The sequence below is a fragment of the Equus przewalskii genome, chromosome 9 (genome assembly GCF_037783145.1).
Source record: "Equus przewalskii isolate Varuska chromosome 9, EquPr2, whole genome shotgun sequence".
Taxonomy (NCBI): domain Eukaryota; kingdom Metazoa; phylum Chordata; class Mammalia; order Perissodactyla; family Equidae; genus Equus; species Equus przewalskii.
The window spans coordinates 83,329,994-83,352,361 of record NC_091839.1 but is presented as its reverse complement, the minus strand read 5'-3'; the positions used below and the strand labels follow the sequence as shown (position 1 = coordinate 83,352,361).

Below are 22,368 nucleotides of genomic sequence, written 5' to 3'. Positions count from 1 at the left end.
TATACTGGCATGAGCTCCACTTGCAAGTTCAATAATTGCAGTGTAGTAAAACCAAGTTTTATTTAAAGATAAACAAACAACAGCTAAGTACATATGTTTTGCAATAGACAAATCACAGTGGTCCAAAGTCCTACAGCGGGTACTCTCCAACGCCACATAAGAGGCCGGGAATGGTTCAAATGTGCATCTCCCCACTAGACACTCCCCCATCTTGGGCTCGAGTTGACATGTTGACTCCTCCTGGCTGGACTTTCTCCTTGTGATTGTCCCTGCAGTGTCTCAGCACAGCCCTTACCCCTAACCCAGGCAGGAGTTTCTCTTTCTTCAAATACTTTTCCCAAATAAGAGGGTCCCCCTCTGAGGCCAGACCTGTGGCTGAATGGTTAAATTTGCATGCTCCGCTTCAGGGGCCGAGGGTTTTGCCACTTCGGATCCTGGGCGTGGACATGGCACCACTCATCAGGCCATGTTGAGGCATCCCACATGCCCCAACTAGAAGGACCCACACCCAGAATATACAACTATGTACTGGGGGGCTTTGGGGAGAAGAAGAAAAAAAAAAAAGATTGGCAACAGATGTTGGCGCAGGTGCCAATCTTAAAAAAAAAGAAAAAAAGAGGGTTCTCCTCTTCATTATCAGTTATAAACACTTAGCAAGTGCTTGTTGTGTTTATAATCTACTGCTAATCTGTCCATCCTGTCCTCAAAGAATTTATAATCTACCTAAGGCGAGAAGCTATTTGCATAAAAATAAAAGCTACCAAAAGAGAGCTACAGATAGGAATAGTAAGCTTTATAGACTTCATAGGAAGGAAGGATGGACATGGACTGCCATGGTTCTGGGGGAGTTGAGACTAGAGCGGGCCTTGAAAGCATGTTGACCACCCCCCAATCTAACATCATGCTCTGGCTGGCATAAAAGGACACATCAAAGACTTGAGGAGCACAATGGGGCCGCCGTGCTAGAGGAGCAAAGGCATCAACATACTCTTTTCTCCTATGCTGAGTCATTTTCCCTCTCCTCCTGCAGAACTTTAAAAGTACTTGCTTTCTTTTGGGTCCGTGACTTCACACTCAGAGCCCTGAGCTTATGAGCAGAGATGGCCTGCCTCTGCTCTGGGCCTAAGGGGGAGACATACTTGTGGTTTCCTTCTTGTCCAGAGCCCAGCTCACAGAGTGGGAGATGAATATCAGGTAGAAACTCAGGTCATAAGAATAACAGATGTGCATTTTCCTTGAAAGAGCTCTGTGTCATATCTCTCTGGAGACCCTTATGCTATGATGAGGCAGTGTAACAATAAAAAATGACTAAGGGTGCAGATTTGGGAATAAAAAATGTTGCCCCTAAAATGGTTGTTTTAGATATAGCAGTAAGAGTTGAGAGACGTCCTGAAGCCTTCAACAGAGCTCAAAGCAGAATTTGGAAAAATACTAGATTCTTATTCCACTGCTCCAGGAGAAGTGCTCAGTGCTCAGGATATGTGGGATCAGAGGCTCTCTGTGCTTCCAGTTGATTCACACGTGTTCGTGGGGACAGATAGCTGGTGTGGTGGCAGTTCCATTATAAGAAGCTAGAGAAGTTAACATGCCCATATTCATGGAACTATTAAGTGACCAATTAATTAAACGCTTGTCGGGATGTGAATATAAGTTCATGGATTGCACTAATTGTTCTTTAATGCAATTGAAGAATTAACAACCTGAGAGTGAAATGAATAATTCCAGACTGCTCCACTGTTCTAATTTTCTAGTTTACTAACTCAGCTAAATTTTAATCTGTATGGGGATGCTGATGAATTAATGTTACCTCTCCTAAGTAATATATTTACGTTTATAACTGGCATTAGGATATATCTTAATCAAGTTATTTTTTTAAGCAATATAAACTTACTGCAAATGAAAACTTACTCCAAAGCCTGTTGAGAAGAAGAGCCTCAAGCTCAGCAGCCCTGCTCCAGGCTGGTGTCTGGGGAGTGGTGGACCTACAACGTCTTTTCTTCCTCCATTTCTTCTCCCCTGTCAGAATTTCAGTAATATTCTCTTTATGTATTCATTCTCCATGAAAATGAAATTTTAAAAAATGTGTACTTGTTTCTTTCATTAAGTTGATTCTGGTAGTAATTTCAAGGAAGCAGAATTCACATTGCACATCATGAAGTCAAGTTTCTCAGGCATGCCTACTGCATTTGATGAAACATCTTTCCTTAGGTCCTTTGTAGTCTCTGGAAAGGTAAATTACTCATGTCAGAGTGCAGCCTGTTTTCCCTGGTGTATTACTTTTATCACTTGTAAATGTGTTTGCAAACAACTGAAAACCCAAGAAAGACAGGCTCAAGCAAGTAATGTCCTTGCCTCAAGCAGCAAGATGTCTGGGGCTGAGCTTCCAGAGCAGGGAGGGGCTGCGCAGTGTCCGCGTGGGGCTCTCGTTCTCATGGTTGGGAGATAGCCTCACTTCAGGCATCGTGTTAGTGTCACAAGTGGGAAGAAGCAAGTGCAAGTGTGAAGGAAGTTGCCAGCCTAGTCTTTAGAAAAGCTTTTCTAGAAGCCTCAAGTGGAGAACTCGGTTTCGCTGTATTGGCCAGGACTGGATCACATGGCCATCCTACTTGTATCCAGCATCCTACTTGTATCCATCCTACTTGTATCTACTAGTACTTCTACCTGGCGTACTAGTAGAGAAGGCTGTTGGGCAAGGTGGAGAAATGGGTGGTTGGGGAGCCAGGTTACAGTATCTGCTGCCATTGATTGAGGAATTTTTCTTGTACTGATTCCTTGTCATGTGGAATTACTTTAAACAAAAAGTTTTCGGTTCAGAAGTTCCGGTTTAAGAATGCAATGGCCTCACCACTTATTTCCTCTTTTAAATGATAGATTTGGGCTGTCTTGTCTCTAAATAGCTACTATTGTAGCTTATGTTTAGAGAGCAGCATATCTAAGATCAAATGACAAAATGAAGGGAAACATCTTGTGACCTTTTTGGTTTTAGTCACTTGGGATATATTTCTTGTCAGGACAGACAGTTCAGTATTTTAAAATATTCTGGTGTTTATTTGTTCAAGAGCAAGACAGAACCATCATGAATAATGAATATATGAAAAAAGAGCCAAATAATGAGATATACACTTTTGAAATTCGCTTGAGTCTGTTGAACTAAGATGGTTCTAGTAAAAACTATTTTATACTTTTCTTTGGAGGCAAAAATTTTGTTAATTGCCATGGGTAATTTAACATTGTAGTTCTGAAATTCTACTAAAGACATCTGAACATTGTTGATTGCTCATAAAAATATCAAATTTGAGTAGCAGATCCTACTATAATTCTAGTCATCAGATTATTGCAACTCAGAGCTCAAAAACTTTTTACAATTAGAGTAAAATACTCTCATTAGAGAAACTTTGTAAAAGGAGAGAAGATCCCTTCATACATCCACTGTTATGAATACTTACCATTTTGATGTATTTGTGTTTATGAATAGGAAATAATAGCCAGTGTTAATTGAATATGTACTCTGTGCTAAAACTTTCATTATATAACTTAATCCTCTCGAACACTCTGGCAGCAGCTACAGTTTCAGCCCCATGTTTACAGACGAAGATAGTTATGGTCAAGTAACTTGCTCAAAGGCATGTGTTAGTACCGGCTGGAATGTGAGCTCAGAAAGTCTTCAAACCTCAAGTTCTCAGAAGCTGAAGGGGCAGTGCCAGGCATCTTGGGCTCTGGAACCGCCAGTGCTTTTCTGCTCTTGTGTCACATGGTTCAAGGTTCTGATTTCTGGGAGAGACTCATGGCCCCACTCCCTGTCAGTAGCCTAGATCCCAGAGCCACCGTGGGTCTCCTTCCTGAGGGCCGAAGTTTCATGTCTCCTGAGACTCTGAGCCCCTCCACAGCATTCAGTTTTTGCCTTAATTTCCAGAGTATGTCTGATGCTTCCTATCAAAGAACACCGATACAGCAGATTTTAAGTCTTAACTAGGAAATCTAAACATTTTTTTCCATGGGAAAATGCATTGAGTTACCAACAAGAAACCTGTAAATGAACTTCTTAAAAACAATCCATTAGAAAGTGAGATATTCGGTGCCGGTCCCATGGCCGAGTGGTTAAGTTCTCACGCTCTGCTTTGGCAGCCTAGGGTTTCACCGGTTCGGATCCTGGGTGCGGACATGGCACCACTCATCAGACCATGCTGAGGCAGCGTCCCACATGCCACAACTAGAAGGACCCACAACTAAAATATGCAACTATGTATTGGGGGTTTTGGGGAGAAAAAGCAGAAAAAAAAAAGAGAAAGTGAGATATTCTATGCATAAATATAAAACATCGTATGCACCTTATATCTATACTAATGGACCTTCTAAGAAAGTTCTCTTTCTTAGTACTATTGATCATTTTATTATTGGAAGTTTGTGCATAGGGCTCTGAAATATTGGCCAAAAACTGCGTACATTTAGCCATTTGCGTTTGACAGGGACCTTACTTATTTTACGTAATAGCTAGTAGGTACACTATTTATGCTGAGTAAAATTATTCATACCCTTTCGTTTCTTTTAGTTAAACAAGTTGTGGTGAGTTTATTGCTGCAGAAAAACTTCAAAGACAGTAAGCAAACTGAAGGCTCCTGTTAAGCCCTCCAAAACCCCACCCTCCCTGGGGGTGGGCTCGGTGATCAGCTGGAGGTGAAGTTCCAGTGCCTTCTACAGCTTACCCACAAGCACGTCCACGTATGGAAATCGGTTGTTTCCTGTGTTTGATTTCTAAAACTTAAATATGCTAACAAATGAAATTTCCTCTTTTCACATAAAAACACGTCTTGGAGTTCTTCGCCAGGTCAGTACAAAAGGATCCATCTTACTCTTTCTAACTATCTCCAGATATTCCATGATGTGGATCTATGATGGATTATTTAACTTTTCCTCTATTAATGGACAGTTCAGTTGTCTGTGGTTGTTTCTTATCACAGTGAGGCTGTGATGAGTGTCTTCTGTCCATTTCCCTTGTCACGTGTGTCAGTGTTTCCTGGATAGCGTTGTTTTCTGCTGCTATTTGGTGAAGTATCCTATAAATGCCAGTTAAATCAAATTGATAGTGCTGTTCAGTTATTCTGTATCATTCTTGGTTTTCTCTCTACTTGTTTTATCAATTATTGAGAGTGGGATGTGGAAACCTCTGACTATAATTGTTTAAAGTTTCTTCTTATAGGCAGCATAGAGTTGGTTCTTGTGTTTTTTTAAATCTCTGCCTATTTGGGGGATGTTTGGATTATTTACATTTAATGTGACTATTGATATCCTTGTTTTAAGTCTATCATCTTGCTATTTATTTTCCAGTTGTTTCATCTTTTCTTTCTTCCCTTTTGTCTCTGTTTTTTTTTTCCATTTTAATTGAGTATTATTTCTGTTATTCCATTTTATCCCTCTTATTGGCTTATTATCTATAACTCTTTTGTCATTTTTGTGGTTGCTTTTGAGTTTATAGTATACAGTGGGTTTTTTTTTTTGGTGAGGAAGAATGGCCCTGAGCTAAGATCTGTGCCAGTCTTCCCTTGTTTTGTGTGTAGGACACTGCCACAGCATGGCTTGATGAGCATTGTGTAGATCCACGCCCGGGATCCAAATCCGCAAACCTGGGCCACCAAAGTGGAGTGCACAAACCTAACCACTATGCAACCAGGCCAGCCCCTATAGTATACATTTTTAACTTATCACAGTCTATCTTCAAATTATATTCTATTACCTCACTTTTTTTTTTTATCAAGGTCACATTGGTTTATAACATTATATAAATTTTGGGTGTACATCATTATAGTTCGATTTTTGTATAGTCTGCATCATGTTCACCACCCATAGTCTAGTCTATCAATAGTCTATCCATCACCATACATATGTGCCCCTTTACCCCTTTTGCCCTCTCCCCACCCTCTTCCCCTCTGGTAACCACCATTTTGTTTTCCTTATCTATGTGTTTGTCTGTTTGTTTATCTTCCACATGTGAGTGAAGTCATATGATAATTATCTTTCCCTGTGTGACTTATTTCACTTAGCATAATACCCTCAAGGTCTGCCCATGTTACTGCAGATGGCAAGATTTCATCTTTTTTTGTGGCTGAGTGGTATTCCATTGTGTTTATATACCAAATCTTCTTTATCTCTTCATCTGTTTATGGGCATTTAGGTTGCTTCCAAGTCTTGGCTATTTGTATAATGCTGCAATATGGGCATATATCTTTTCAAATTATTGATACCCAGCAGTAGAATAACTAGATCATATGATATTTCTATTTTTTTAAGTTTTGAGGAATCTTCGTAGTTTTCCATAGTGGCTACACCAATTTACATTCCCACCAGCAGTGTATGAGGGTTCCTTTTTCTCCACATCCTCGCCAACACTTGTTATTTCTTGTCTTTTTTATAACAGCCATTCTGCTGCATATGAGGTGATACTTGTTTGTGGTTTTGATTTGCATTTCCCTGATAAGTAATGATGTTGAATATCTTTTCATGTGCCTGTTGGCCATCTGTATATCTTCTTTGGAAAACTGTCTGTTCATATCCTCTGACCATTTTTTGATCAAGTTGTTATTTTTGTTGTTGTTGTTGAGTTGTATGAGTTCTTTGTCTATTTTGGATACTAACCCCTTATTGGATATATGATTTGCAAACATTTTCTCCCAATTGGTAGATTTTCTTTTTGGTTTGTTGATGGTTTCCTTTGCCAATCAGAAGCTTTTTAATCTAATGTAGTCCCATTTATTTATGTTTTTATTTCCCTTGCCTGAGGAGATATGGTATTTGAAAAGATACTGAGCCAGCCCTGATAGCCTAGTGGTTAAACTTCAGCACCCTCTGCTTCTGTGGCCTGGGTTCAGAACCACACCACTAATCTGTCAGTAGCCATGCTGTGACAGTGGCTCACATAGAAGGACTTACAACTAGAATATACAGCTCTATACTGGGGCTTTGGGGAAGGAAAAAAAAAGGAAGATTGGCAACAGATGTTAGCTCAGAGCAAATCTTTCCCAGCAAAACACTAAAACCAAAACCAAACCAAACCAGAGTTTAATTAAACTAGTGGTAACAAGATTACCACTTAAAAAAAAAAGATACTGCTAAACCAATGTTGAAGAGTATACTGCCTATGTTTTCTTCTAGGAGTTTTATGGTTTCAGTCTTTTTTTTTAAGATTTTTAAAAAAATTTTTCCTTTTTCTCTCCAAAGCCCCCCAGTACATAGTGGTGTATTTTTAGTTGTGGGTCCTTCTAGTTGTGGCATGTGGGATGCTGCCTCAGCATGGCTTGATGAGCAGTGCCATGTCTGTGCCCAGGATCCGAACCAGCTAAACCCTAGGCCGCTGAAGCAGAGCATGTGAACTTAACCACTTGGCCACCATGGGGCCAGCCCTATTGTTTCAGTCTTACATTCAAGTCTTTAATCCATTTTGAGTTAATTTTTGTGTATGGTGTAAGATAATGGTCTACTTACATTCTTTTGTATGCGGCTGTCCAGTTTTCTCAGCACCATTTATTGAAGAGACTGTCCTCTCTCCATTGTATGTTCTTAGCTCCCCTGTCCATAGATCTGACTTCACATTTTTTAAGTAACTTCCTATAGTATACTTCCATTTCTTTCCCTTAGCCTTTATGCTAGTGGTGTCATACTTTTTAATTATACACATGTTCTTAATTCTACAATATATTTTATTATATTGGTTTAACATTAAATTATCATTTAAGGAGATTTAAATAATAAGACAAAAAATCATATAATTTACTCATGTAGGTGCTATATCCAGTGCTCTTCATTCCTTTTTAGATCCATATTTTCATCTGGTGTCATTTTATTCTGCCTGAATGACTTCCCTTAGTATATCTTAAAGTGTGGGTCTGCTGGTGATGAATTCTTTCAGCATTTGTATGTTGCAGTAAAATATGAAGTTTGTGGTTAAAATTAGTCTTTGTTCTCAGGATTAGTTAACAATTTATTATGGATTTGAATGTAGAGTGTACATTCATTCATGTTTATATTTGTAGTTTTCAGTGTAATGTCTTATTTTTTAACTGTAATTTTGTTTGTTTTAGTGCCTGCACTAGGCTGGCTCTGCTCTTGGGTGACAGGGCTGTCCCCAAACACAGGCGTTACCAGTTTTGGGCCCTCATGGAGTCTTTGATCCAGCCATGGGATCCCACATTCAATGCATCCAGTTCCGAATCCCCATCTTATCATAATTGTGCTCAGATTGCCCCAGGATAACATGTTCCTTTTAAATCCTGGGAAACCTTTATGAAATCATTTTTAACTTTTTTGCATTCTCCTCTTGAAATTTGGAATTATTCAATTGCTATTTCAGCATTCACTTGAATTTCTTTAGAATTCCTGAGGTTAAAAGTTCTTGTACAAAGAACATCAGAAAAACAGAAAAACATCTAGTTTTCACAGCTTTCTGATATGCTATAGTGACTGTAATACACTTTGTTCTCATCTGAGCCATCAGCTAACTGCTTTGAGGTCTCCATCGAACTTTTGCAGAGCAGTTGGTGGTTTGTTAATCCAACTTTGTCTCAGAAACTTAGTCTAGGGGCTGGCCTGGTGGCACAGTGGTTAAGTTTGCATGTTCTGCTTTGGCGGCCCAGGGTTCGCTGGCTCGGATCCCAGGTGTGGACCTACGCACTGCTTGTCAAGCCATGCTGTGCCACGTGTCCCACATGTAAAATAGAGGAAGCATCCCACATATAAAATAGAGGAAGATGGGGGGCCGGCCCCGTGGCTGAGTGGTTAAGTTCTCGTGCTCCACTTCGGCGGCCCGGGGTTTTGCTGGTTTGGATCCTGGGCGTGGACATGGCACTGCTCATCAAGCCATGCTGAGGCAGCATCCCACATGCCACAACTAGAAGGACCCACAACTAAAAATATACAACTATGTACCGGGGGGCTTTGGGGAGAAAAAGAAAAAATTTTTAAAAATAAATAATTAAAAAAAAATAGAGGAAGATGGGGCATGAATGTTAGCTCAGGGCCAATCTTCCTCAGCAAAAAGAGGAGGATTGGCGGCGGATGTTAGCTCTGGGCTAATCTTCCTCAAAAAAGATAAAAAAGAAAAGAATTTTAGTCTAAAGAGTTGATATAGCTCACTTAGTGACATGATTATTTTGCCAATTGGATTACCCAGTACTGACTTAATAAGTGAAAGTACTTTGGAAATATATACCGAGCAGCATTTTCATCCAGTTCATCCATGGTACTGGTCAGAAGTAAATGTAGACCTTTGTTTCACATTTTCTCAGCTTGCAAATATAATTGTTAAACATTTTATAAAAATATAAGACCATCAAAACTAAGTATTTATAAACCTCTTTAAATGAGTTCCATTAAAAACGGAGATTTTATTTTAAAGTCCATGTTGTTGCTTGATTGTCGGTGCCAGGGGGTTAGGCCACAGGGTGAATCTTGGCCTCATGTCAGGAGGCCAGACTGGAGATGCTGCGTGGATGGAATTAGGCCTGGACAAGAGCAAGATGGAGTTAAAGACGCAGAACTTTGTATTAAAACGTCTCAAAATGGAAAAACAGAATGGTCTCTTCCATGAAGCAGTGGTTTCACAAGATATGTTCAGCAGAAGCTGGTAATGTGGAGTGTCATAGGATGCACCTGTTTTAAGGAAATTCGACTTCTGGGATCACTCACCATTTTAAGGTCCTCTTGTTTTAGTAGCGCTATGTATTATAGCAAAAGGTGAGAAGTAACACAGATACTTGACATCAGGGCGAAGATTACACAAACTATGACTTACATGCATTTTAGAATATATAAAGTTACAAGTTTACAGGCTGAGTCATTAATGACAAGCTCTACATAAATAATTTTTAGAAAAACAACCAAAATCGCAAGTTGATTATAGGAGTATAAAATATGTTTATTAAGTATTATTTTAAAAAAGTATGAAATAATAAAAATTAATGATTGGGTAGGTTCTTTGATGTAAATAACAGCCTTTAGAGTCTTATAAATTTCATTTTGAAAGAGAATTTATGTATTTTATTTAACAAATCATTTAGAGCTCAGCAATGACCTAAAGATTAAGTGATTAATCCTCACAACAACCCTAAAAAGTATTATTATTATTATACGTTTTTAAGTTAAAAAAAAAAGGAAAGTGGAGTGCAGTGGACAGATGCTGCTCCTGATGGAGAGCGCACTGCACGCGGCCTTGCAGATGCCTGAGCATCTGTGTCTCTGTCTCTCTCTGTCTCTCTCTCTCACACACACGCCTGCCTCTGGAGAAAAGACCTGGGGTTCAAAATGAGTTCAATACTTTTTTGTACCATGTAATTTAAAAATATTTGCATGTATTATTTTAAAATACTATTAAAAAATAATCTATGGGTCTATACTATATTTAAAAACTTAAAAATAAAAAATCTTTGGTTCTGAATTTGAAGTCCAGAAAAAGGGTCTAGGAGCAGGACCAGAATGGGTTAAACCACATACTTGAGTTGCTGTAAGGTTCAAATATTGACCGAGGATCCGGACAAGAATGAAACCAGCAACTAGATAATGAAACAGAGATTAGGACAAAATAAGAAGCTTAGGTTAAGTGATAAGTTGTAAATCAGGAAGGAGAACAGTTTCTAGGCAAAAGCACCACACACTTACTGACTTAAAACAACGCAGATCGGGGCCGGCCCCATGGCTCAGGTTGAGTTCCCGCACTCTCTTCGGCTTCGCCGGTTTGGACCCTGGGTGTGGACTCACGCACCGCTGATCAAGTCATGCTCTGGCGCCATCCCACAGAGAAGAAGTAGAATGACCTCCAGCTGGGGCATACAACTACGCACTGGGGCTTTGGGGGAGCAAAATAAAGAGCAAGATTGGCAACAGATGTTAGCTCAGGCCCAGTCTTCCTCATCAAAAGGATACCTTAAAAAAACAAACAGATTTTATTCTCTTACAGTTCTGGAGGCCAGAAGTCCAAAGTGAATTTCTAAGGCTAAAGTCAGGGAGTCTGCAGGCTGCGTCTCTTGGGGCTGTAGGGAGGATCTGTTTCCTGTCCTTTCTTTCCTCCTTTGCCTGCCCACATGCGTTGGCCCACTCTCACCTCTGCTTCTGTCCATAAATCTCCTTCTCTGACTCTCCTGCCTCCCTCTTTTCCGTGGTGAGGACCCTTGGGATTACACTGGGCCCACCCACATAATCCAGGGTAATCTCCCTTAAAATCAAATGACTGTTGGGGCTGGCCCCGTGGCCGAGTGGTTAAGTTCACGCACCCCGCTGCAGGCGGCCCAGTGTTTCGTTAGTTCGAATCCTGGGCGCGGACATGGCACTGCTCGTCGGACCACGCTGAGGCAGCGTCCCACATGCCACAACTAGAAGAACCCACAACGAAGAATACACAACTATGTACCGGGGGGCTTTAGGGAGAAAAATGAAAAAATAAAATCTTTAAAAAAAAAAAAATCAAATGACTGTGGCTTCAGTCACATCTACAAAATACTTTCACAGCAACACCTAGGTTAGTGTCTGATGGGATAACTAGGGACTGTGCCCTAGCCGTAAAGCTGATCATCACATTTACTTACTATTTTTCTTTAAATATGCTCACTATTTAAATATAGATACTGAAAAAGAAAAATTTGTTTTACTACATAATGAAAGACCCATGTCAGTTTCCATAAAGATGAAGTGTGAAAACCCTTGTTCAGCTCCAGCTGGGTACCACTGCCTGCCACAGGCGGCCCGTTGCTGGGCTTGATCTCGGTGCTTACAAAAGGAGACCAGCGAGAGTTCAAGAGGTGTTGAGTTTGGCATCTAACTGAGCCTTCCTCTGGGCAGGAAAAGAGGGACTGAAAGGTTTCACAAGAATATGACTTTCTCAGTATTTAATGAAGCATCTGAGCACCAAGTAAAATCCTGTCACCATCACGCCACCTCTCTGACTCTCCTTCCCTACCTGTGAAATGGCAGGAATAATAAAACCTCCTTCACAGGCTTGTTTGTAGATATTTAAATGAGATCGTTCAGGTACAGCCCTTGGCATGATGCCCAGCATATGAAGTATGCTTCGGAATCATCAGTCACTTTCAAAGCAGGAAGTCAGTGTTGTCACTCCAACATCAGGATGCTGTCTGGTGTTGTCAGCTTTCTCCCCCACTCCCTACCCGCCAGTGGGGACACGTGGTCTTGACCTCATCTCTTCACTCAAGGTACAAAAGCACATGCCTGAACCTTTTATTTTGATTCTAGGATCAGGACCACACTTCAGGTCTCTGTGACTCTGCGGAAGGCGCATGGAAGCTGATGCAGGTGGGGATCGTGGGCAAGGTCTCCTAAGCAATGGATGGGCAGTCCTGGCTTGCTCATTGTCATGATACATCACCATCGGATCCCTAGGGGTGCACACCTCCTCCGGGGAGAGCTCCACGACAGCCTCAGTGCTATGCTAGGCCCTTATGGGTGTCAGGCTGGGTGTCTGCAGTGCTTTGAGGGGTGTCTGGAAGCAGCAGGTCACGCACACCTGAGCTACAGTACGACTCAGAGGCACAGCCTGCAGGAGTAAAGTTATAACTTGCGCGGGATTGTACGCTGTGTTTCCCTTTGGCTGCTATCTGTTTCTTAGTATAATTTGAGGTGTTGACTATGGACCAGAAAAATCTAAGTGGAGTTAGGTACCAAGCTGTCTTATGAATTAACCTTTCTCTTTCTCACTTCCTGACAGCTAAGATTAGCAAGCAGTGTTTAGGATTGTAATTGCTGGTTTAAACTACAGAAAGAGTGCCTTTTGATGAAAGATGCTCGTATTTTGTAAATGTTCTGATTTGATAAAACTTCAGTCTTACCAACAGGTCATAATGGATATGTAATTTTTTATGATTGTAATAATTTCTTTCTATTTTAAATATTCTTTGGAAGGAGAGATGCTGGGGGAGACGTATTATTTCAACTCTTCATAGGGGGCACAAATTTGTAAAAATCTGATCATGTCTATGAAATCTTAACTGTACATTGAATTATTGCCAAGTTCTCCTAGTTTATTAAGAAATGTGAGTTATGGCTAAATTATTAATAGAATTTAAAAGCTAATAATTGAAATTACAGTTGACTTGCTTGAATATTACAAAGGCCATTTTTTCCAAATTATATTTCCATTTTACTTTTAAGATAGTGTAGGGGCCGACCTAGTGGCACAGTGGTTAAGTTCACACGTTCTTAACGGGCTTTGGCAGCCCATGGTTCACCCGTTGGGATCCCAGGTGCAGACCTACGCACTGCTTGTCAAGCCATGCTGTGGAAGGCGTCCCATATATAAAGTAGAGGAAGATGGGCACTGATGTTAGGTCAGGGCTAGTCTTCCTCAGCAAAAAGAGGAGGATTGGCAGCAGATGTTAGCTCAGGGCTAATCTTTCTCAAAAAAAAAAAAAACCTAATGTAAATGACCCAGATAGGCACACATTCTTTCTCAGTCTTACGCATTTTAAACAGTATCTTACATAAGAGGGCTGGTTTGCTGTAGTTACAGTCTTACTTTGGAGAAAAATAAACTACTAAATTGCTGTTGAGTCGAGGCATAGATCCAGGTTTTTTTGCAGCCTGACGCTTATGCAATTTTGGAGTTCCTCTTTGAGAAAAAAGAATACCAAACAATTAGTTTTTGCAAACTTTACAGAACTATGTGACCCTGTGAACAACTGGTAAAATCCCCTTACAGAGCCTGGGAAAACCAAGCGGGCGGCCCAGAGCGTCAGCTGCAGCTCCACTGTGAATCACACCGTCCGAGATGGTTTACTGTGGGGATTCCTGAGAATGCTCCAGTTCCCCAAATTAATGAAAAAGCTCTTTGGATTTGATCCTCGGGGATGGGCAGTATTACAAACAATCAATCAGCTGCATAAGACGATGCATTATTCTGTTATTGACTGTGTTCCCTTAGCACATTTATTTACTGAAGCATGATGAAACAATTAAAAATTCTAACATTTTGCATTTTTCTAAAGAAATAGCCAGAATTACAAGTAGCCCTTCCATGAGATGTCAGAAAAATGGAAACAAAGGATTGTATGTATCTGAAAACATTTTCTCCCTCAGTGTATATTTTATTCCTGGAGACTTAATAAGTAAGAAAATTTTACCGTGCTTGTATTTACATAATTACTTTCCTGAAGAATGTTACATGCATATATTAGATTTAACTCATGGTTGAAATGAAAAGAAGAAAAAAAGCAAGGATCCTAAACTTAAAATAACTTGTCCATAACTGGGAAAAAACACCTTTCCTGACCGTGCCCTCTTAGCTCTCTATTGTCAGAAAGAAGTGCACAATTTAGATGTTTACTGCATGTAGGAAGTATAAGCAATCTCTGTAGATGATTCTAGAAGAAACCTGTGTTCAGAGCATCCTGAAGGAAGAAAGAAATGTCCTTAATTTCCCTTTGACTGTAGAGAGTTGGTCTTTGAATTTTTCCTTTCTCAGGTACCCAGTTTTAATAGCCTAATATTTGGTCATGTTTTCCACATTTCTTCTTTTTGAAGATGAAGAATGAAATAATTAAATGGCCAGAAGAGGGAGGAAGGAGAAGAAAGAGGCATAGAGTTAGGATTCTCGTTGGAAACTGGAGAAGGAAATAATATGAATTTATTGAATAATAAGCTCATCTGACCCACCTCGTCATCTCATGAAGCCATGTCTGGAGCATGGACGCTAGAGAGAGAGGCTGCCGGTGTGCACAGGCTGATTTGGCACACTCGCCAGCCAGGGCCCTCTTGGTCTCTCCAGTCGTGCAGCAGGGCGGCCACTGTGACTGCCAAGTGGGCACCCTCGCTTCAGGTGCCTCCTCTTGCTGATGCATAAACTATATTTGTGATCTTAGAATGTTAAAAATAATAGGAGGGGTTAGTTGGGAATGATGGCACCCGTGCTAAATAATTAATTCATAATTAATTTAAATTTAATGCACACCACCTTTTTCAACCAAAGATTTGAGGCAGCTCACCAGATACTCATGTAAAAAGTAAATAAATTCAGGGGCTGGCCCCGTGGCCGAGTGGTTAAGTTCGTGCGCTCCGCTGCAGGCGGCCCAGTGTTTCGTTGGTTTGAATCCTGGGTGCAGACATGGCACTGCTCATCGAACCACGCTGAGGCAGCATCTCACATGCCACAACTAGAAGGACCCACAACGAAGAATATACAACTATGTACTGGGGGGCTTTGGGGAGAAAAAGGAAAAAACAAAATCTTTAAAAAGAAAAAAGTAAATAAATTCAATTTCTTAAAAAGTATGGCCATGGAAAATGGCATAGAAGTTAATAATCATGGTGGTGGTATTGAGTGCAAATAGAACACGTACATTCTGGCCAGGAGGGCACAGACAGCACAAGAGGACGAGTGATTTTGTCTTGGAATTTCTTAGAAACCAGAGTGGAGAGGGAACTATGATCAGTTGAAAAATTTAATTAACCAGGGGCCAGCCCGGTGGCTCAGCGCTTAAGTTCGCATGTTCTGCTTCGGCGGCCCGGGGTCCACCGGCTCAGATCCCTGGTGTGGACATGGCACCGCTTGGCAAGCCATGCTGTGGTAGGTGTACCATATATGAAAAATAGAGGAAGATGGGCATGGATGTTAGCTCAGGGCCAGTCTTCCTCAGCGAAAAGAGGAGGATTGGTGGCAGATGTTAGCTCAGGGCTAGTCTTCCTCAAAAAAAATTTAATTGACTGTGAGAGAACAAACATACTCATTTCTTCTGGGAAGCAATGCTTTTCCTAACGTAAGTTTTAAAAGGAATTTCTTAAGTGAAGCTGTAGTAAACAATATTCACAGCAAACAAAATAATGGGTGTAAAACTGTTTCTTAGGTTGTCAGTTAATGAAGGTCAGCTAGGTTTTCAGAAAGCTGCTGGGTGGAATCAGCTCTACAGGGAGAAATCCGTACTATGGGAAGAACCCAGTTGACCAAAGTGTAAGTGAGAAAGCAACGAGCTAAAATCATATGTGGCTGATCCTGCACTTGCAGGTCCTTCTCCATGAGATGCTGGTGAAACTGGCTGAGAGAAATGCCTCTGCTCTCGTTCTGACTCAGGTTCTGTTGTCTTTGCCCTTGTTCTTTGTAAACTTCATAGATTATAGTCGAATAACTGGAAAGTGTTTGTTTCTAACTGCTCTGGGTGAGACTTTAAAGGGTTTTTATTTGCTGCATTTCATTTTCTATAGATATTTTCTCTCTAAATAACAGGTCCTTCATTGCTTCTTGATGTGGTTACTTATAGAACAAGAGGGTGGCAACGTGATTCAGTAAGGCATCCAGTAGATTCCCAAGATGCCTTATAGACAAGAGGGAGGAATATAATTTGGGTGGCAGACTTGTAGGCAATTGAACAACTATATCCCCAAAATGTTGGTGGATAGATTGTGGTCATGCTGGAGGAAGGACTCTGTGGCATGCTGTGAGGATTAGTCCAGGATAAGGAATGGTGAGGGAAGAGCAGGTTTGGGTGGTGGAGTAGATGAACTCAGTTTTGGATTCTTTGGGGGACTTTCAGGTTGAAATGTCCTTTATCAGTTGAGTAAGTTGATTTGGGGGAAGGAGGGGGAGAGAAAGAGAGTGAGAGAGAGATCTAGTTATATAGCAAACATTTGGTAAGTACGAACCAACTATGTACCAGCCAATGTCTAAGCACCTGTTGTAACTCATGTGGGTCTCACAACAACTGTATATATTATCCTGTTATGATCTCTGTTTTGCAGATGAGGACCTGAGATATGAGAGGTGAACCCTGTCCCAAAGCCACGCAGCTGGTAAGTGGTAAGAGCTGAGACGTGAACCCTGGTTAAAGATAGAGAGTTGGGCATTATGCAATAGCTGAAGTCATAGGAGTGGTTGAGCAGCTCGGGGAGCCTGTGTCAACTGAGTTACATCAGCTCCTCAAGGATCTCTGTGTTGGCTTTAGAGGTTCAGGAAAACAAAAGCCACGTTTTCTGTGTATGTGCACTTTCTGAAGCATGTATTCACAGCTTTTAGCCCCCAAATTAGGAAAATGTGATAGAGAGAGTGTAAAAAGGAGGAGCAGGGCAAAAACCTGAGAATAGTTTCAAGACAGTGGAATGGTCAGTGATGTGAGATACAGCACAGACTCAAGGGCCAGAACAGGCAAAAGGGCACTGGTGACATCAGCAGAGCCGTTTCAAGGAGAGATGGGGAGAAAGCAGACCGCAGTGGCTTGGTTTGTGGACATGGAGACCTTGAATGCAGACTATTCTAGCAACTTGACTATGAAGGGAAAGAGGTAGAAGGGGGTGGCTAATTATGTAGAGAGGCAGGATGAAGGGAAGGGTTTTACCGTTAATGAGAGAGACTTGAGTGTGTTTTAAATGCGGGAGTGGCAAATGGAGAGAGAACTCAAAGATAGAAAAAGGGGGTGATTGCAGGAGCACGGTGTTGGGGGATGCAGGAGCAGGGGCATCCTAAGCACAGGCAGGTGGAACACCCACCTGGAGGTGGGGGCGTGGTGAGTGTGAACACGGGTAAGTTTGTAGTGGAGAAGCCTCCATACTTTCCGTTGTGAGGAAAGAGGCCCGATGAACTGAATGGTTGGCCTAGGGTCTTACAGCCAACTTGTCGTACTTCTGGAACTGGAACCCACTGTGTCTGTGACAGCATATTCTCTCCCAATGGAAAACTTTCCCTTCCTTGACTTCCAAGATATGAGGTTATTTTTGGATCTTCTCAGGCTTATTTGAGGAACTCTTTTCTGTTTCTTTTTTTGGATCTTGTTTCTTCTCTCACCATTTAAAGGTGTTCTGGGCTCCCTTGCAGGGCGATGTAGTTGAACAGTCAGGGGTCTTGGTGCCTGACCGGGTTCAGACTGACTCTGCTGCTTCCCAGCCATGTGATCCTGAGCTTCTCAGTTACCTCGTCTACAAAGCGGGTGCAATAAAGCTTAACTGCAGATCACACAGGGATTCAGTGAGATAATATGCACAGTTCCTGGTCCATAAGAGCTGCTCCGGAACGCAACCCCAGTCAGTCTCCTCCTTGGTGGCCCCAGAGATGCAGACCCCTGCCCCTGTGCAGTCTTGAGAAAGTCACTGGATCTTTCTGAATCTATTTGCTCATTCGAACAGGGAGGCAGTCCTCTTACTACAACATGCTTGTGAACATGAAGATGACTGTGTGGAAGTCTCCGGGAGAGTGGTCAGTAAATCTTCGTAGGGTCTAAGTCTCACCTGCTTCCTGAGCTTCTGGGAACCCCTGCGAACATCTCTCCAAGTGTACTTTCCAGCCCATTCTTCTCGCTCAAGCGTTAGGCCCCTATTTCCAGCTGCCTGTTGAATGTTGCTACCTGGATCATCTACCAAGGGGTATTATTATTATTATTATTTTTGAGTTAATGATAGGTTACAATCTTGTGAAATTTCAGTTGTACATTATTGTCTGTCAGTTGTGTGGTAGGTGCACCCCTTCACCCTTTGTGCCCACCCCCCACCCCACTTTTCCCCTGGTAGCCATTAATCTGTTCTCTTTGTCCACATTTTTAAATTCCTCATATGAGTGGAGTCAAACAGAGATTGTCCTTCTCTAACTGGCTTATTTCATTTAACATAATTCCCTCAAGGTCCATCCATGTTATTGCAAATGGGACGATTTTGTTCTGTTTTATGGCTGAGTAGTATTCCATTGTATATATGTACCACATCTTCTTTATCCAATCATCTGTTGATGGGCACTTAGGTTGCTTCCGTGTCTTGGCTATTGTAAATAATGCTGCAATAAACATTGGGGTGCATAAGACTCTTGGAATTGCTGACTTCAAGTTCTTTGGATAGATACCCAGTAGTGGGATGGCTGGATCGTATGGTAGTTCTATTTTTAATTTTTTGAGGACTCTCCATACTGTTTTGCATAGTGGCTGCATCAGTTGCATTCCCACCCCCAGTGTATGAGGGTTCCTTTTTCTCCACAACCTCTCCAACATTTGTTACTATTAGTTTTAGATATTTTTGTCATTCTAATGGGTGTAAGGTGATATCTTAGTGTAGTTTTGATTTGCATTTCCCTGATGATCAGCGATGAAGAACATCTTTTCATGTGCCTAATGGCCATCCGTATATCTTCTTTGGAGAAATGTCTGTTCATGTCTCCAGCCCATTTTTTGATGGGGTTGTTTGATTTTTTGTTGTTGAGTTGTGTGAGTTCTTTATATATTATGGATATTAAGCCTTTGTCAGATATATGACTTGCAAATATTTTTTCCCAGGTAGTGGGTTGTTTTTTTCTTTCAATCCTGTTTTCATTTGCCTTGAAGAAGCAATTTAGTCTGATGAAGTCCCATTTGTTTATTCTTTCTATTGTTTCCCTTCTCTGAAAAGACATGGTGTCTGAAAAGATCCTTTTAATACTGATGTCAGAGTGTACTGCCTGCGTTTTCTTCTAGAAGCCTTATGGTTTCAGGTCTCACCTTTAGGTCTTTGATCCATTTTGAGTTTATTTTGGTGAATGGTGAGAAAGAATGGTCAATTTTCATTCTTTTACATATAGCTTTCCAGTTTTCCCAGCACCATTTGTTGAAAAGACTTTCTTTTCTCCATTGTATGCCCTCAGCTCCTTTGTCAAAGATAAGCTGTCCATAGATGTGTGGTTTTATTTCTGGGCTTTCAATTCTGTTCCATTGATCTGTGCACCTGTTTTTGTACCAGTACCAAGCTGTTTTGATTACTGTAGCTTTGTAATATGTTTTGAAGTCAGGGATTGTGATGTGTCTCCCGTTTTGTTCTTTTATCTCAGGATTGCTTTAGCAATTTGGGGTCTTTTGTTACCCCATATGAATTTTAGGATTCTTTGTTCTAATTCTGTAAAGAATGTCATTGGGATTCTGGTTGGGATAGTGTTGAATCTGTAGATTGCTTTAGGTAGAATGGACATTTTAACTATGTTTATTCTTCCAATCCATGTACATGGAATATCTTTCCATCTCCTTATGTCGTCATCCAATTCTCTCAGAAAGGCCTTATAATTTTCATTGTATAGGTCTTTCACTTCCTTAGTTAAATTCACCCCGAGGTATTTTATTCTTTTTGTAGCGATTGTGAATGGTATTGTGTTTTTGAGTTCTTTTTCTGTTAGTTCGTTATTAGAATATAGAAATGCTACTGATTTATGCAAATTGATTTTATACCCTGCAACTTTGCTGTAGTTGTTGATTACTTCTAAAAGTTTTCCAATGGCTTTTTTGGGGTTTTCTATATATAAGATCATGTCGTCTGCAAACAGCGAGAGTTTCACTTCTTCCCTCCCTATTTGGATTCCTTTTATTCCTTTTTCTTGTCTGATTGCTCTGGCCAGGACCTCCAGTACTACGTTAAATAAGAGTGGTGATAGAGGGCATCCTTGTCTCGTTCCTGTTTTCAGGGGGATGGCGCTCAGTTTTTGCCCATTGAGTGTGATGTTGGCTGTGGGTTTGTCATATATGGCCTTTACTATGTTGAGGTAGTTCCTTTCTATGCCCATTTTGTTCAGAGTTTTTATCATAAATGGCTGTTGGATCTCATCAAATGCTTTCTCTGCATCTATTGAGATGATCATGTGGTTTTTCTTCCTCAGTTTGTTGATGTGGTGTATCACGTTGATTGATTTGTGGATGTTGACCCATCCCTGTGTCCCTGGTATGAACCCCCCTTGATCATGATGTATGATCCTTTTGATGAATTGCTGAATTCTGGTTGCCAAAATTTTGTTTAGAATTTTTGCATCTATGTTCATCAGTGATATTGGCCTGTAGTTCTCTTTTTTCGTGGTGTCCTTGTCAGGCTTTGGTATCAGCGTGATGTTGGCCTCATAGAATGTGTTAGGAAGTGTTCTATCCTCCCTAATTTTTTGGAATAGCTTGAAAAGCATAGGTATTAAATCCTCTCTGAAAGTTTGGTGGAATTCCTCAGGAAAGCCATCTGGCCCTGGGGTTTTATTCTTTGGGATGTTTTTGATTGCTATTTCAATCTCTTTCCTTGTGATTGGTCTGTTCAAGTTGTCTGCTTCTTCTTGAGTGAGCTTTGGGAGATTGTAGGAGTCCAAGAATTTATCCATTTCCTCTAGGTTATCCATTTTGTTGGCATATAATTTTTCGTAGTATTCTACGAAATTGTACTTCTGTGGAGTCTGTTGTTATTTCTCCTCTTTCATTTCTGATTTTGTTTATTTGAGCTTTCTCCCTTTTTTTCTTTGTAAGTCTGGCTAGGGATTTGTCGATTTTATTTATCTTCTCAAAGAACCAGCTCTTTGTTTCATTGATCCTACCACCTTTTTCGTTTCAATAGCATTTATTTCTGCTCTGATTTTTATTATTTCTCTCCTTCTGCTGACTTTGGGCTTTGTTTGTTCTTCTTTCTCTAATTCGGTTAGGTGTAGTTTAAGATTGCTTATTTGGGATTTTTCTTGTTTGTTAAGATGTGTCTGTATTGTGATGAATTTTCCTCTTAATACAGCTTTTGCTGTATCCCATATGAGTTGGTGTGGCATGTTATCATTTTCATTTGTCTCCAGGTATTTTTTGATTTCTTCTTTAATTTATTCAATGATCCATTGCTTGTTCAGTAGCGTATTGTTTAGTCTCCACATCCTTGTGCCTTTCTCAGCTTTTTTCTTATAATTAATTTCTAGCCTTATAGCATTATGATCGGAGAAGATGCTTGTTATTATTTCAAGTTTTTTAAATTTGTAGAGGCTTGCTTTGTTTCCCAACATATGGTCTATCCTTGAGAATGTTCCATGTGCACTTGAGAAGAATGTGTATTCAGCTCTTTTAGGGTGAAGTGATCTATATATGTCTATCAAGTCCAATTGTTTTAGCTTTTTGTTTAGCTCCACTATTTCCTTGTTGATTTTCTGTCTGGATGATCTGTCCATTGATGTGAGTGGGGTGTTGAGGTCCCCTACTATTATTGTGTTGTTTTTCACATCTTCCTTTAGGGCTGTTAATAGTTGCTTTATGAACTTTAGTGCTCCTGTGTTGGGTGCATAGATATTTAAAAGCGTTATTTCTTCTTGATGAAGTGTCCCTTTGATCATTATATATTGTTCCTCTGTGTCTCTCTTTTCCTGCCTTATTTTGAAATCCGTTTTGTCTGATATAAGTATTGCAACACCTGCTTTTATTTCCTTGCTGTTAGCTTGAAGTATTGTCTTCCACCCCTTCACTCTGAGCCTGTGTTTGTCCTTGGGGCTGAGGTGTGTTTCCTGGAGGCAACAAATTGTTGGATCTTGTTCTTTAAGCCATTTTGCCACTCTGTGTCTTTTTGTTGGAGAGTTCAATCCGTTTACATTGAGCATGATTATTGATGCATGTGGGCTTAAGGCTGTCATTCTGTTGCTCGTTATCTGGTTTTCCTGCGTTACCTTTG

General features: G+C 40.7%; 1 protein-coding gene across 3 annotated transcripts in view; it reads left to right on the top strand.

Annotated features, from left to right (window-relative positions):
* NHSL1 (NHS like 1) overlaps positions 1-22,368 on the top strand; it is a 290,732-nt gene that overhangs the window by 31,765 nt on the left and 236,599 nt on the right. For all 3 annotated transcript variants that reach the window (XM_070559451.1, XM_070559450.1, XM_070559449.1), the window contains exon 2: positions 16,723-16,773. The gene's annotated coding sequence lies outside the window, so the exon portion shown is untranslated. The remainder of the gene's footprint in view (positions 1-16,722; positions 16,774-22,368) is intronic.